We start from the raw sequence: 17,842 nt of genomic DNA on the forward strand, positions 1-17,842 counted from the left end.
TCTGGGTCTCCAGCCAGCAGAACATTTCATATGCCTTCCTGTCCACCACCTTTCAATATCACAGACAGAAGATATGCCTCAGCCTGATGGCCTACAGCTCCTGCTCCCTTTTCTTGGGAAGTCTGGTTGTGTGTGGGAGGCAGAGGACGCAATCTGTGCTCTGTAAACTCCTCTGTGCTCTGATGAACCTAAGCTGCTCTTTCCCAGGAACCCTGTCCATGCTGCACACTTAGTTCAGAAGATGGTTGGGAAGTTGGCAGAAGGTGAAATGATCACTAGAAATGCAAGAAATATGATAATTAAGCTATGAACCACAGTGGTCACAATTAAAAATAAAAATCTTTTTAGTGGAAGAAATCAGGAAAGCGTGTCTATGAGATTAGCAGCCACACACAAAGTTCTTGCTCTGAAACTGAAGCCCAGATAATCCTCTGGGTTTACAAAGTCTCCACACAGAATTATACTTCCCTGAAGACCTTAGATACTGGGCAGAAAGCCAGCCTATGGAAGAAGAAGCTTCCTTGTAGAGTCTCAGCATTGCCGATAGCGTGTGCATTGTTTTGAAGCCTATTCTGGGTGAAAAGAGGGGCTGTGACTCTGGTTTATAGGCTCTTGTCTTCAGGCCAGCCAATAAAATGATTTCTTTATAATTTGTATTGCAGTCATGCCCAAAGGCCCCAATCTGGATTGGACCTCCACTGGGCGAGGCCATGTACAGATGCCTAGGAAGAGACAGCTCTGCCCTGAAGCGCTGACCATCTCATTACACAGACTGACAAGGCAGAGGTGGGTCTCGAGGGAGGATTTGAAGGTGGTGAGAGTAAAGTCCTTGCGGCTCAGGGCAGGGAGCACGTTCCACGCACATGGCATGGTGTGGAAGGAAATGGTGAGACATGTATGGGAAAAGCCGGTAAACTGCCATCATTGCAGAGTGGCGGTGGGGGCCGGGGATGCAATAAGAGACAAGGGAGAGGAACTGTGAAGATCCTTGAAATGAGATCAAGAAACATGAACTTGGTCCAGTGGAAAATGTGGAGACTCAAAGGAGGAGGTGACACGGTCAGAGTGGCAGTCCTCAAAGACAGCAGCTGTTTTGTATGGACTGTAAGGGGGCAGATGGAGTGGGGGAGGCTCAGAGAACAGAAGGGCCGTATAATCAAGGCGTAAGAGGAGGATCTGGATGAGTGGGGAGAGCTTGAGATGAAAAATCAGGCGTTCATTTTTGTTACATGTTACATTCAAGTTGATGGTGATACGTCATTGGGAGATGCCAGAGACAGGCCAAGACATGGGATTGGACTGATAGAGACAGGTCACAAGGGGAAAGGTAAATTTTTGAGTGACTGGCATAAAGATGAAGTCTGAGTAAAAGAAGAAATAGTTCTGAAGACACAGAAAGTGGTTTACATATTACATAGAAACATTACACCCCAATGGCAATGCAGGAAATGGGCTGGCAGGATGAACAACCATGAGAAAGAAATGGTTCTCCTTAAAGAATAACATGCTCTGATCTCATGATCATTTCTCATTGTATCTTTTCCCAGGGTGAGTTGTGGTGGGGAAGGACAAGTCTCTGTTGAGCCTTGGTCATTATTACTCAACTGGAAATTTATTTTAATTTCATCTCAGAAATGAGCAGCTTTGGGAAATTCAGCAGGGCAGATTGACAGAGAGCATGAGTGATTTAGAAAGCCTCTTTGGTGGCCGTCAACATGACTTCTTATTACAGCCATGTTCTTCCAAATGCCTTCTTAAATCAGGGAGAGGCCTGGATGATTTAAAAGACTCCATGCCCCATTTCAAGGCCTGTTTCTGGAAATGTGTCTTTTCTTCTGATTTCTTCCAGTGGAGAGGGGGAATTGATCACAGAACGCTGCATGGTGGGGAAGTATGTCAGCACTGATAGGTAGGATTTCAGTCTACAATATCTATTATCATTAGTCTCTGGAGTCGCATTTTTGTATATTGTGATAGCGTCTAAGAGCTCCCATCATGGAGTAGAGCCCCATTGTGCAAGGTGCTGTAAAGCCCAGAACAAAGCAACGGCTTCTGCTCTAAAGAGTTTACAATCTAAAGACAAGACCCAGCAGATGGAGCAGGGGAGCACCAGGAAACAAAGACACACTGGTCAGTGCACTAGGCAGTGGTCACAGAAGGCCACTGGCTGGTTGTTTTCAAGTTCTTTGTAGGCATGATGGCCAAGGAGAGTTTGAAGGAGGGATTTGAAGGTGCGTATGGAGGTAGCTTGCAGATGCCTGCAGGGAAGGGCAGGAGGGGATAACTCATGAAGGCACGTGTCTGACAATTTAGCAAGTGGGTGATGGAGGCTGGACTCATTGGCTGATCAGAAGCGGGAGTCGACATTGTGAGAGCATGTGATCAGTCAGGTGGGGATAAGCTGTGAAGAGCCTTGAAAGTAAAGACAAGACGTTTGAGTTTGAGGTGATGGCGAAGGGGAAGCCAGTGAGGGATGCAAAGAGAGGGGTGACGTGGTCATAGTGATGAGCCAGGAGAATGATCTCTGCAGCAGCACTCTGAATGGACAAGATTGCATTTTTGTAGGACAGAGAAGAGGATGTTGCAGTAGTAGAGATGTGAGACGATGAGGGCCTGACCGAGAGTTTAGCTGTGTGGATGGAAAGGAAAGGCCGTATCGTAGAGGTGTTGCTCAGGAAGAAGTGGCAAGATCTGGAATGGTCAAGGATCTAGAGAAAGCTGGAGTTGAGGTTGGCACCCAGGTACAGGCCTGCGTGACAATGGTGGTATTATCCACCATCTAAACTGTCCATCTAAGAATGCTCTCTGCATGCAATAAGACAGAAGGATCTACGCTAATAAGCCAAGTCGTGAATGGTAGTTTTGTGGCTTGATCTTGTCCAACATCTAGTCACAGTCTGCTTGAATTATATGGAATTGCCTCTCTGGAGCCTTTTGTGGTAGGCTTAGACACCAGGAACATAGGTGCCATGTAAAAACCTAGATAGGTTAAGAGGCATAAATACATTGGACTGTATTGTATAATTTGTATAGGGAATACTTAATAAATACATTGGATTTCCTTAGCTGACGTGTGTAGCAATGAAGCTAGAAAAGAGGACTCTCCTTAGCGCAGTCTTTTCCATTCAGAGTGAGTCTCAGTGCCCAACCTGAGACACCTTGTGGAGGCCTGATTTTTTGGAAGTCTGGAAATCAGATTCCTCGAGAGTTTGGGCACCCAAAAGCTGAGGCACTCAAAATCATCGGTCATGTGTGGAAATTGAGGCTTTGTCTAGTTTCTATGAGCCGTATATTTATGCCACTACATATACCAAGAAGCCCTGAGAAGAAGCTTCATTACTAAGATGTGTCACTCAGATCAGTTCACAATTTAAAGTGCCATTTACAGAGTTAAATCTTATAAGTCATCTCAAATGACCAGCCATTACTGCCTAGAGAGTCACCTGACTGGCGTGTACCCCAGCTTTTGCCTGACATGAGTGGGCCCCAGTCAGCCTCCATGGAAGGTACTCTAGTATGGGCGTCACTTCCACAATCCCCCGTAGGCCTGAATGGCCTGACCTGTCCATGTGCCACTGCCCTAAATGGCGTGTATCCCAGCCAGGCTGTCTGGCACAGGCCTCTTCATTTTCAAATTGCAGGTGAAATTAACCACTTTCCTCCCTTTCATTACTGAAGAAAACTGCCGAACAGTCCCCAAGATGATGAATGACTTTAGCTCTGGTTCCTTCAGACTCCTCTGTCAAACGGTGACTGATTAGGAAACAACTGGCCATCCCACTGCCTGCTGTGATGGGCATCAGTGAGAATGAACTCAAGTAGGGACCCTTCTGTCATTTGTGTAAATAAGCCACATACCATCACTGCGTGAGCTGCCCCAGCAGTACAATGAGGAGAACGCCTTCCCTGCCTCCCAGTGAGCTTGTCCTGCGCCAGTCTCTCATCTTTGGAAAGAACTGGGAGTTCCTCAGAATGATGGTGCTACAAGCAAGCAGCCCTCTGTCCCATCTATGTCTGTGTAAGCCCAGGAATGAGCAGACACTGTCTCTCTCAAGTAAGGACCAGCAATAGGCTAAGCTCTTAAGGTACAGGACAGGTCAGCATCCAAAAATCTGGCTGTCCCCTGAGGCTTTGTCTGGACAGGGGGCTGCCAATGTCATGGGGAAGGCAGATTCCCACATAAGATTTCAAGTTCCCATTCAGGCAGGAGCTGAAACACTCTCGGGATCACTCCCCTTGCTGTATTTCAGCACACTGGCTTCCACACATGGATGTGATACCCTCAGCATGTCTGAGACAGGCAGCATCTGCTTCCCATTCCATATTCATGGTGGCTATTTGGAAAGCCTCGGAATCACAAGTTGGATGTGAATGTGATTCATTTTTATGCAGGCTGCTTAGAAAGACATCATCCAGCGAGTCACATGCCTGTACAATTCAGCTACGTACAGTATCTGTCAGGCCCCTGCACTTTAGCAGGTTTCAGACAGCACCATTTATAGGCTTAATAATGCTTTATTCAGAGACAGGTTGTGATAACTTCCATCTCTTTGTTTCGCGGATATGATGTAATTTGAACATGTCTGAGGAAGCTTGAATGGAGAAATTGTCTTGTGTGTATGATGAATAATCTAATTGAGAATAATATTCAATGAAGGCCAAGACAGGTGCTCTCTTCCCTTCTTGGGATTCCTAATTGCTGATGTGTGACCAGAATTTGTATGTCCTTTTAAATATCTTTCCCGTGGTTTCCCAGATTTATTACTCCTCCATAATACTGAATATTTGCACAAAAAAGGATTGAAATTAGCCTTTGCATTGGTATTTGATGCCTTCTCTAAGTGTGAACCTTGTGACAGCAAGATGTGCCTCATATCAGAATCAGAGAGGAGTTTAAATTCAATGTTAGTGCTGGAAACAGTTGTTCCTGAGCCTTCTGCATACAGATGGTCCAAATCCAGCTGGACCTAAAAATCTTTTTAGCTTTGTTGTAGATAAGTAGATAATGTCACCCCACCCTTCATCATATTCTCTGAGTATTTGCTACACTCAGTTATCAAAGGCAAGTGCAAAAGTTGAGTACTGGAGGACAGTGGAACATGGACGTATGTAGGGAGGTGCAGAACTCTGACTACTGGTCCTTCCTGTCCTGGCTGCTCAGCTGAGATAGGGCAGCTGCCAGCTTGAATTCCAGTCCATCCCCAGAGTCAATGTCCTTATCACAATATTGGCAAATGCTGGGAAATCCAGGCCCAAGCCCTCTCTTCAGCCCTGCAGCTGAGGTGGGTGAGGAGGCTAATTAGCAGGAGTAAAAACAGCGGCCACACAACATGGGGAGCTTTACACTGGAATATATTTCCATATTTTATCACATAGCCGTTTTGGCTACCTCCTGCAGCTGAACTTCTTGTGCTGCTTGGGAGACAGCTTGTAACTGCCTGTGAGTTGCGTGAAATATATACAAATAACCCCCCAGGGAACTCAGGGTGTGCCCAGGGGTCCAAGAGGTGACAGCGGGAGCAAGCTGCATTGCAGAGACAACAGGAGGAATCCTGGCTTCATTTGAAGTCAGTGGCAAAATTACCATTGATGTCAACATGGCCATGACGTCACCCTAGGACTGCTTGCCTTAGCTTGTCATCACCCGCCCATGACTCTGCTAACACGTTCCTCCCCGGCTTATCTTGGGAGCACAGGTTGAAAGAAGGCACACATTTCTAATGCGGAGGAAGGATGGAGTAAGGTAACTAGGGGTGTGGTGGAGCCTCCCTCCCATGGAGTCTTTAAATCAGGATTGGGTGTCGTCATAAGAGGTACATGTAGGTCAGCCAGAACTGATGGGCTTGACCCAGGACCCAGGGGGTGAATTCTACGTCCTGTGTTATTCAGGAGCTCAGGTCAGATGATCCCGGTGCTCTCTTATGGTCTATGAAAAGACAAGGTCCTGCCCTAACGATCCTGCAGCATGTGGTTTAGAGAAGGCCTAGTGACTAAAAGCAACACGCAGTGGGGAGGGAATTGGGGGAAGACAACGGTACATGTAGAAAGCAGGACTGGGCCTTCTGTTCCTGGCCCAGCTCAGACAGGCTCTGTGAAGGGAGGCTGCCAAAACCTGCCTCCGCCCAGGGCACGAGGGCAGATTCCCTTCCCCAAACTTCGCAGAGCCCAGAGCTTTCCCAAAGCAAGTAATTGGGCAGTAATTAAATCCTTCAGACAAGTAGGATCCCTTGGTCAGATGTGAACTAATGTGAAATGGAGCAGAACACAAATCCAATCAAACCTGTTACCATCCTATGGAGAGTGTGCAAGAGGCTAACGGGTGCTGAACAGCTGACTCCGGTTAGAGGAGATGGCCCTCTTTCCCATTCATGTATTTTGTATTATAAAATGACTGTGGTTGTCATAGCAACATAAAGGGAGCAGATCTCATTACTGAGGCCTGGCCACATTATTTTCTCCAAGGAATTTCTTCTTTTCATTATTTTTCTCCAAAGGTCAGTTATCCTCTGAGGCAGGGCGGGAGATTCTGCGAAAGGTGAAGCATATTCATGGCAGAATTCCCCTGGTGGAATTTACAATCATTTTGCTTTTTTTATACTTGTAGAAAGACTTCTTTTAGTAAAACATTTTCTTTTAACCCTTTCCGCATGATGCGTGGCTGCTCCACATACCAGCCAGCCTAGTGACTAAGAAGCATTGCACAGGGGTAGTCTGCAGCGAGCATGGCGTTATTGTCAGCACTTAACGTTTTACTATATCCTTATATGAAAAACGCACTCTTGTTCTACACTGCTTACTAGCATTTCCTCAGACTTTTCATTGGCCATCAGGGTTGTACAAAGTGTATGAATGCACCTTCCTTGGCGTATAGGCGCCACTGTCAACGTTCCTCTTTTCTTATGTATAGAAAGATACTGGGCAGCTTCGGCTCCTTCAGGCACCCACACGAACATGCCTGCAGGACTGGGGTCACAGAGTCTGCGTGTGGGTTATTTCTCCTCATTGAAATCAGCCAGATGCTGGGGTTCACAGCTTGGAATCCAGTGTATCTGGAGCTGCTGAAAAAGATAATACAACTTTGAAAACCACCAATCAAACATGTCTGTGTGACAGACAAGGGAGCATGGGACGAGGAACCAAGCTGCTGTGGCACAAAAGGGAAAAGATAACCCTTCCTCCAAATGATTGTTAATTTTACAGTAGCACCCAGAATGTACTGGCATAAAGGAAGGCACAATCCCTGCCTGAAGAATTTACAATCTGAAGAGACCAGAAGCAGAATACTGCATTCAGATAGGCAGTCTCGTTAGCTCCTTTTAAAAGGATAAATAATTAAATGTATACATACAAACACATACATATGTAATAACAACCTCCAGCTACACCTCTCCTTATGCATTTTATATATAAAATAAAAAGACACTAACCCCGACCAGCAAAATGCATTGTCTCCATCATAAAATATGATATGATGCTATGTAGGATCCAAGGGCTCCAGCTGTTTGAAGGCTCTGGGTGGTTAATCACTTGCTGGGAGTGAGGGGTGAGCTGAGCTGAGCTAAGCAGTGAAGACTTGGTATAAAACATCACTTGCTGGGTGAACTTGAGAGCCACGAACAGAGGCAGCAAACAGGGGAGTTTAGAGAGGGAGCGTGAGATGCTTTCCTTCCAGGTGCAGCCCTACATGTGATATCAAGATGGCCAGTGATGAAACAGTGGAGGCAAACTGCAACAGATGTGCCATGTTCTCTTTCCTGCTTGTAGATAGAAGGGATTTCCTGAGCATGAAGTGAAAATTGGGGACTGCACTGGAGGAAAAGATTCTTGGATTGGAGGGGGAAGATGTTGAGATGTTACTGAGAATCAGAGACGCTGAGGAAATCCTAGACAGCCACGTTCGGGAAACAGCCACGTTCGGGAAACACCAGGTTCAAGGAAGACAGGAGCTGGCCACAAAGGAGTTGGAGAGAAAGGAAGTCAGAGAGGAGGAGGCCTGTTGTTTGTAACCTCCAGAAGGTCATGGCAGCATTTTACATGGCTGTAGACCAATGAGAATGGGCTGACTGTGGCCACCTGAGAGAAAAGGACTGTGAGGGATTCCACACAGCTAGAAGTTTCCAATCAATACAAAGTCTCCAATGTAGAAACATTGGAGGGTACCTCTCACAATCCAGCAGGTGCAAGGGAAGAGAGAGCTGTGCAGGACACAAGTGGATGGCAGCTGGGCCCAGCTCGTCAGAAAACCCATCTTGCTCACAAAGAGATTTCCAACCCTCCAAGATACTCAGAAAAAACATTTTTCAAGGGACAGACAGACAACAGGACAGTGTGCTATCTTCCCAGACCCAGGACTCAAGATGTCACTGTAAGATTTGGATAGGCTTCTGAAGTTGATGGGCAAGGATCCACTGGTGTAGCCTATAGGTATAAGTATTTGATGGTTCATATCAGCACTAATGACACTACATCCTGGGATATCTCAGTGATAGCAGGTGACTTCAGGGAACTTGGATGTATGCTGAAGATGAAGAATATCAAAGCGATTTTCTCTGAGACCCTTCCTGTCCCATGAGCAAAGAAACTCAGAAGGCAGAAGTTTCTGGAAGTGAATTGCTGGCTAGGTAAGTGGCATAGGGTGGAGGTTTTATGGAACATTGGTCCACCTTCTATGCAGAAAGGGGGCTGTACAATTTGGATGGCCTCTGCCTCATCAAAAGAGGGAACAATCTCCTTAGAGACGGGCTGGCTAGAATAGTCAAGACAGGGTCAAACTAATAACAAAAGGGGAGGGTAAAAAGAGAAAAGAGATCAGCACTCAGCACAAAATTGAGATGGTGAGAACAGAATTACTCAAGGAACCAAAGGACATGAAGAGCAGAAATTTTTGTATTACCTATACACCAATGCTAGGAGCCTGGGTAACAAACAAGAGGAATTGGAATTGCTCACTTATGAGCATAAATTCAATCTAGTTGGTATTACTGAAACCTGTGGGGATGATTCACACAATTGGAATGTTAAAATCAATGGTTATAACCTATTTAGGAAGGATTGAGTAGGCAAAAGGGAAGGGGGAGTGGTACTCAATGTCAAAAATGGCATTATCTGTTTCCAAATCACAGATAACTCAGAAGAAAATGATCTTGAATGTGTATGGATCCATGTTCTGACATATAAAGCACAAGATGGGGTAGCAGTTGGTGTCTACTACAGGCCAACAAATGACACTAGGGAATAGGACGACTGTCTCTTTATGTACCTAGCTACAATGTATAGGAAAAAATTGCATGATCATGGGGGACTTCAATTTGACTGACATCTGCTGGAGGTCGCACACTGCCAGTACTAAGACATCCTTGGAATTTCTACATGTTATAGATGACAATTCCCCCATGTTGACTGCAACACTTTTTGAGTAAGGAAATGATTTATTAGAACTTGTCCTAACAGATAAAGAGGAACTGATCACAGAGCTAAAAGTTAATAGTAGCTCAGGTACAAGGGACCATGACTTGATCACATTTATAAGGTGCAAATAGAATAAAGTCCAGGCTAGTAATATATATACTTGGTGATTTAATAGGGCCAGTTTCACAAAGCTGAAAACAATTATGAGTCAAATCATCTAGGAGGAAGAATTTAGTCAGAAAAATGTAATGATAATTGGGAATCATTTAATAACTCCTTGCTTGATGCCCAGAAAAAGGCACAATATCACAACTGGTTAAAAAACTGACCTGGTTAGAGGGGAAGTGAAGGCAGTTGGAGAAAATTATATCATGGAAAGAGGGTTTTTTTAACATATTAGCAACAAACAGAATCCTAACAATGGTATTGATCCATTACCAGATGAAAATATGGAATTATCAGTAATAATGCAGATAAGGCAGGATGTTTTCAACAAATATTTCTGTTCTGTATTTAGGGAAAAACAAATTATATAGTTTTACCATATGGTAATAATAACACTCTTTCATTCCACTAGTATCTCTGGAGGAGGTTAAACAGAAGTTACTCAAGTTAGGTATTTTTAAATCAGGAGGTTCATCCAAGAGTTTTAAAAGAGCTGGCTGAGGAGCCCAGTGTATCATTAATGTTGATTTTTAATAAGTTTTGGAGAACTGGGGAAGTTCCAGAAGACTGGAAAAAAGCTAATGTTGTACCAATTTTTAATAAGGGGTGACCTGGGTAATTATAGGTCAGTCTTCCTGACATCGATCCTTGGGAAGATAATGGACTGGCTTATACAGTACTTAATTATATAACTCTCCTTTAGTTCTTTATTAATGAATGCCAATCAATATGGGTTTATGGAAAATAGATCCCATTAAATTAACTTGATTTTTTTTTGGATGAGATTACAAGTTTGGTTGCTAAAGGTAATAGTATTGATGTAATAGACTTCTGTAAGGTGTTTAACTTGGTACCACATGACGTTTTAATTAAAAAGACTAGATTTATATAAAAGTAACATGGCACACACTAAATTGATTAAAAACTGTCTAATAGGTCTCAAAATGTAACTGTAAATGGGGAATTGTCATCCGGGGGATGTTTCCATCCGGGGGGTGTTTCCAGTGGGGTCCTGCCAGATCAGTGCTTGGCCCTCTGTTATTTCACATTTTTATCAGTGATCTGTAAGAAAACATAGGGGAGTGGTAAATAATGAACAGGACAGGTCACTGATACAGAGTGAACTGGATCACTTAGTAAATGGGGCGCAAGCACATAATATGTGTTTTAATGTGGCTAAATGGAAATGTGCATCTAGGAACAAAGAATGTCGGCCATGCTTATAGAACGGGGGACTCTAGCCACCACAATCCCCAAATCCTTTTCAGAGTCAATGCTTCCCTGGATAATCTGCTGAATGTGAGCTCCCAGTGTGACACTGGCAAAAGACCTAATGCAATCCTGGGATGCATAAACGGGGGTATCTCGAGTAGGAGTAGATAAGTTATTTTACCTCTGTATTCAGCACTGGTGCGACTGCTGCTGGAATCCTGTGTCCAGTTCTGGTGTCCTCAATTCAAGAAGGATGTGGATAAATTAGAGAGGGTTCAGAAAAGAGCCACAAGAAAGATCAAAGGCTTAGCAAACCTGCCTTATAGTGATAGACTCAAGGAGCTCAGGCAACCCCCCCTTAACCTTTTCTTTGATAGACTCAGATTGCTCAATCTATTGAGTTGAAATATCTATATGGGTCTCCATCACTGATAATTTTGAAATCAGGATTGAATGTTTTTCTGAAAGATCTGCTCTAGGAATTATTTTGGGGAAGTTACACAGCCTGTGTTATATTGGAGGTAGGGTGACCAGATGTTACGGGGAAAATATCAGGACCGCCGCAGGGGGTGCTTTTTTTTTTTACACTCACCCATCCGGGACTTTGGTGGCAATTCGGCAGAGAGTCCTTCAGTCATAGACGGTCTTCGGCGGTATTTCGGCGGCGGGTACTAAACCTTGCCGCCAAAATACCGCTGAAGACTGTCAGCAACTGAAGGACTGTCCTCCGAATTGCCGCCGAAGACCAAGAAACAAAATATCGGGACAAATGGCGTCCCGATTGTACTCAGGTCAGGACACGGGACAAACTCCTCAAAATCGGGACAGTCCCAATTTTATCGGGACAGTCACCCTAATTGGAGGTCAGAGTAGATGATGACAGTGGTCCTTTCTGGCTTTGGAATCTATGAATCAATGAAAATAGGAGAGCTAACACCCTAGCAACATATAGAGAAATGCAAACAATGCCTGTGTCTTGTTATCTGAATAACAAAGGAAAAGCACCTCTGTAGTGCCCGTGGTACCCTGTCTCCGGAGTCTCCTAGGATTGCATTTCTGAGACTCACTTCTTAACAGGGGCGGCTCCAGGCACCAGCACGCCAAGCACGTGCCTGGGGCGGCAAGCCACGGGGGGGCGCTCTGCCGGTTGCCGCGAGGGTGGCAGGCAGGTCGCCTTCAGTGGCATGCCTGCAGAGGGTCTGCTGGTCCCGCGGCTTAGGCGGACCTCCCACAGGCGTGCCGCCGAATCCGCGGGACCGGGGACCTCCCGCAGGCGTGCCGCCGAATCCGCGGGACCGGGGACCTCCCGCAGGCAAGCCGCCGAAGGCAGCCTGCCTGCCATGCTTGGGGTGGCAAAATACCTAGAGCCGCCCCTGCTTCTTAAGGACCACTTGTTCTGACTGCGAACATGTATATAGAGAGAACAATTGCACTAAATCAAGGGGCATTTCAGGGATAGATCTTCTCAGGAACGTCCTACTGCATGTGGATACCTCAAGCATTTCAACGTAAATGCTTGACATGTCAGTGTGTGTGTATAACAAAGCGAATGTTTGTATATGTAGAACTGCATCACATGTATCCCATTCATTTTAAGCACTTTGAGGGCTATAATCTCCCATCTCCAATGTCCAGGAGGTTGATCCATCAAACTAGAGAGCACAGTGTTAAAGAAGTAATTAAGTTTGATATCCTGCTGTTATTTTTTAGTGTCTTTTATTTAACATGGGCTAGCTTACCAGGCCTAATATAATATTGAAGCAGTACAGACATTTATCATGCCTCTTTCCCAGTATGGTGAAGGAGGTGGAAGGAACAAGCAGTGATCAGGAGAGGTGATGGGGACAGCATATGGTTGCCAAATCTTTACTCATTAGTGGAAATCTGCCTGAAAGTGGGATCGCTTTTTGCCATAAAACTTAGCTGATGTCAGAAGCTGGGATTTCCCAGCATGACTTCCTAGTGTGGTAGCAAATGCTGAACGAGTCTGCATTCATCAGGATGCCAAAGGGTTAAAGAGAAAAAGATATTCGATAGGCTGAGAAACTGCCAGCTAAACACACACAAAGTATCGGAAAAAGGAAACTGTAACTTTAACAAGGCCTGTTTGAGGTGGGCAGACTAGATACAAACCACCTGTTGCTATATAAGGAATGATTCCCATTGGCTTCAATGGGTCTTCAGACCACGGAGACAAAAAGCAATTTGCTCTGCCCAGGATTGTCTTTTTCCTCTGTTTTCACTGTAGTTCTTTTTAAGAGGTGCTCATCCCCAGCCCAGCTTCTCCTCCCACATGATCCTGCAGTGAAGACATCATAGTTGTGACATCAGAACCATTTCCATGGTGCGGCTTCCCTATGAGGAGAGATTAACAAGACTGGGACTTTTCAGCTTGGAAAAGAGACGACTAAGGGGGGATATGATTGAAGTCTATAAAATCATGACTGGTGTGGAGAAAATAGATAAGGAAGTGTTGTTTATTACTTCTCATAACACAAGAACTAGGGGTCACCAAATGAAATCAATAATGATATAATTTACTACAATTGTACACAGCAATGGCAAACCCATTATCACCGGATACATCACTCTGGTACATGTCCAGTAACTTCACTTTAGATGTCCATTTTTTGTAAGATACATTTTGAATGCAAACAAAGTATTTGCATATGCAAATGTGTAGGTATCTAAATAGCCATTTGTGCATGAGTGTGCGTGTTCACTTATGCTAATAGCATATGGTGCACAAATGCATGTAAATATTTGCTTATGGACCTTGGCTTGCTCTTAATGAAAGAAAAAGAAAAACCAAAAAAACAGACTGTTTCTTGATTTAAAAATGGCTTATCCAATGTTAAGTGTTATTTAACAAAAGAGATATGCTGAGAGCCATATAAAGTACTGTCAAGCATCAGCCAGAGAGAATGAGTACAGAACACCCAGGGAGAAATCCTAGTAAAACCAGGATTTGTAATGAACACACACATTCAGCTTGAACTCTGGCATTGCAGATGCCATGACAACAATTAGATTGATCCACCAGGTGATATTGCTGCGCAGAATTGCACTTCATATTCATCACAGTCTGAACTGCTTCTTAATTTTAATTGCATGTTGCAGCAGGTAGGTGGTGTCACATCTCATGCACTCCAAGAGCAAGGCAGAATGCTCTGAATATATTATGAATACAGGTTATTATAGGGCTTTTAAACATGCATTTAGCAGTGGCAAATGTAAAGCCTGCAGCTCATACTCCTGTTGATTAATTAATGAAGGGCTCTGTTCTGGCATTACTTATGTCCTCCTGTGTGTCTCATCTCAGATTCTGGCCTCATTTAAAATGATGAAGTGGCCGGGTACTCTTCTCTCATGCAATCCACTTAAAGCTGGCAATCTTCCCTCAAGAAACATGCCAGAGATTCACACCCATGCCTCCTCTTTGGCAGACTCTCCTTCAGGATCCCATATCAGCTGGTGCAGGATGGGGAGGAACATAGCACGATTGGGCACACCCTAGAAAGTAATAATACTTTGCACGAATATAGCACTTTTCATCTGGGGGTTTGTTCTGCAGGAAGTGAGACTGGAGTCATTCCTAGTAGCTGTTGATCCTTTCCCTCAGAATGGTGCTGTTTTCTCAGAGGGATGGGAGGTTTGAGACTGGTAAATGGAGTCTTGCGACCATATGGAGTGTGGCATGTTTGCTTCTGGTTTCTTTTCCCCCTTCTTGGCAGAGAGAGAGAATTCAGCAGGTGTCTGAGGATCGGAATTAGCAGAGTCAAGAACATTGCTGGGGCAGAATTCACTGAGGTTCATGTTGCATAAATGTCGTAATCCAGGTGATTCCCCCAGTTTATCCTGCTGCACAGAAGAGCCCCAGGAATATACATGTATAATTAAAAGAAAGGAAGAGTATCCCCAGAATTCTGGGCAAAGTGCCCCATAATTCCTGCCGGCTCAATATTATTATTTTGGTATTTGATTTCATTATCAGTCTGCACCTGTCCCTGTTCTGCCTGTTCCCCAAGTACCCTGACAGAATGAGGCTTCACTGCAGTAGTAAATGCAGAGGTGTCAACTGTTGTTGCAGTTCCCACAAACAGAACTACTTTGAGAATAGGGAGTAACTGTGGTACTGCAGATACCAGTGCAGTAACTCTTGGGAAATGCAGACTTTTAATGTGACCTCTGTCTATTGTCAATACTCATTCCTCAATGTAAACTCAGGCAGCCGTAGGTGCAGGCCAAGCTACAAAGTCTAGATCCAGATTTGAACTTGCCATAGGTTTGGAGGGGAGGGGGCTGAGGTCTGGTTTGAGACCATTATGGAGCTAGGAACCAGGTTGCACCTCCCCCAGATCCAAACTCCCTCAAAGGTTAGGCTAGTTTGAATTCTGGGGTTTTGACTCAGACCCATCTCTGATGCAGGCTGCTTTTTGCTGCAGATATTATCTATCTGGAGATGCCCTTTTCTTCACCCTTTGCACTCGTGTTCCAAACCACTGCCTGATGGTGGGCCGGTAACACTCAACAAAGAACATCTTATCCTGATTAAAATCTGTCCAGGTATTTCTGCATCTTTAGATCTAGTCTGGGTGGCTCAGTCTCTGACCGGCTGTCAAAGTTAGGGGGGAAATTTGTACAAACAATTAGGCAGAGTAAAGTGATCTGATGCTGCAGTATTTCGACGTATTGGAAACATGTGCTGCATGGAGGCAGCATCTCTGGTGGAGGGTAATTACCCACTGGAACAATTTACCAAGAGGCTGTGATGGATTCAGCTTCACTGGAAATTTTAGAATTAATACTGGATGTTTGTCTAAAAGATCTGCTCTGGTTCAGACAGGAATTCACTGAGGAAGTCCCATGGTTTGTGTTATGCAGGCGGTCAGACTAGATGATCACGATGGTCCCTTCTGGCTTTATAATCGATGAACATATGACACTAGCCCAGGCTCAGGCCCATCTCCTCATTGGCTATGGCCTGGCTAGTGAGAGAGAAACCCGACCAGCTGTCGCCCGAGTTGCCTCTGTAACTACCAGAATACACAGGAACACTGAGAGGTTCACACTGTTTCTAATAACAAGCATGGGGGCATGTGTATTTTTCCTTGTAAAGTTTCAGAAAGCATTAAGGGGGTTGCAGTTTTCTCTCCATCTCTTCGGTGCTCATTGCACCTTCAGTGATGAGGGACTTGGCAGGTAGCATCTAGGCCAGCATGGTTATCCCTACATCTTCCCGTTGCTGGATGTCCTCCCTGTGTGTCAGTGTGTCTCAGGGATGCTGGAACAGAGACAAGGTTAACGGCCCAGGGCTAGGTCCAGATGGCGGAATGTCAGTTCTGAAGATGCAGGTGCCCCAGCTTTCACTTTTCAGTCACACGAGGAAGGCTCAAGTCTCCACAGACCCTTTCATATTCACTGCAAAAGCCACAAATATCCTTCCATAAAAATGAACCCTGTTTTCCCTTCTGCTGGCCAGTCTGCTTGGCTACAACTCTCCCCACGGTCTCATGCCAACTGGGAAAAGGACCCGCTGCCCCCGTCCTGGCATATAAAGCCCAAGAAATCCCCTTCGTCAACCACCTTTGCACTGCAGAGCAGGCCAGATAGTTAAACCACAAGCCTGAGAAGCAGGAAGATCTACTTAATTTGGCCGCTAACACATTAATCCCACTCTGTGGATTAGTATTCCTCTGAGGTCCCATCAGCTGAGGTGTAGCAAACATAAAACAGATGTATCAATAATACAGGTACTTTTTTCTAATAGATGTTGAGCGTTTGTTTTCATATCATGTTCTGGAGAGGCGGTTTTTTGTCCTGGAGTATTTGGGTTATGGAGCATACTGCAAGCTCTAAAATTTGCTATTTTTGATTTAAGTTTTTTTCTGAGTTGAAAGGCTGGTTTTTATAACAGGTCAATTTCAGACCATTTGATATTGATATATGAAGATCCTCAGGGATTATTGTAATGCATTTTTCATCCTGCTGTGATAGTATCGTATAAGGAAAATGGGACTGACTGTTAAGTACAAATTGAAAAAGACATGGTCATTTAAGATAACTCCTTATCTGTATACAAGGAAATGGTATCAGGGAAATAGACCACCAGTTGACAGACATAAATTTTGCCTGAGGCCCCTCCTTCTCCTCCACAGCTGCTCATGCTTTCCCTTCCTTTATTCACTTGAATTTATAGCCTCTTCTCAGTGGGCTGGATTTGAGCGGGGCTTGTCACCTCTCTTGTTTTGTGTGGGATGGGCCTGACGTGGAGGGATCTGTCCTGGATCCCGGAGGATCATTACAGCATCCTGAAGTATATTTCAGTCTGATGCCTCCTCCTGGTATGACAAGTGCTGCAGCACGAGATAATAATGCAACAAGTTTGTTCCTAGGGACAAACTCGTAAAAGGGACACCTTTAATTTATCTGCCTGTGTCTGGATGTGCAGAAGAGACTGGAGAACTCAACGATTTCTTTAGCTAAGTGATGAGAACTATTTGTTTGTTTCCCATTTTGTATAAGATCTATAAAAACCCAATAAGCCAAGTCACACTCCAGCCAGTCATATTTTCTTTCTGCTCATGGATTTTATCTAAATTCATTCTATTTTTGAATAAGTGATAAATCAGAGCTTATTATTATGGTCTGAATAGTGTCAATGGGTTCCCCAAACACTCAGAAGAGTGATGCTCTCTTGTGGGTACCTTTTCTTTACAAGGGTCTGAGAAATTGCTCACTAGAGGGTTTAGTGTGAGTTTCTTCTCATAGGAAAGCTACAAAATGTCTTTAAATCTAAGACCATTTTATAAACCTGAAATAGGAAAAACTGTTTTTCCAGTTCCCCTGAGGTACCTGCAGCACAGTGACCTATGTTGCAATTCCATGTGTATTGTAGCGTGCAATGCTGAGGATGATCGCCAAAGAGCACCGGCTCCTCCTTAGCAATTATTGTGTTACGTTGGGCACCAACCATTGTGACCCTTAGTAGCATGAGGGTGATTACAATTTGTTATAAGCTAGGGCAGTCAGAAGCCAATGTTCAGAGACCGTGCTA

General features: G+C 44.5%; 1 long non-coding RNA gene across 1 annotated transcript in view; it reads left to right on the forward strand.

Moving 5' to 3' along the window:
• The window catches only part of LOC123351082, a 136,264-nt gene that overhangs the window by 23,018 nt on the left and 95,404 nt on the right, over positions 1-17,842 (forward strand). The window contains exon 2 of the long non-coding RNA XR_006573918.1: positions 663-786. This is a non-coding gene — a long non-coding RNA (uncharacterized LOC123351082). The remainder of the gene's footprint in view (positions 1-662; positions 787-17,842) is intronic.

Source organism: Mauremys mutica, chromosome 16 (genome assembly GCF_020497125.1).
Source record: "Mauremys mutica isolate MM-2020 ecotype Southern chromosome 16, ASM2049712v1, whole genome shotgun sequence".
In the NCBI taxonomy this organism is placed as follows: Eukaryota; Metazoa; Chordata; order Testudines; family Geoemydidae; genus Mauremys; species Mauremys mutica.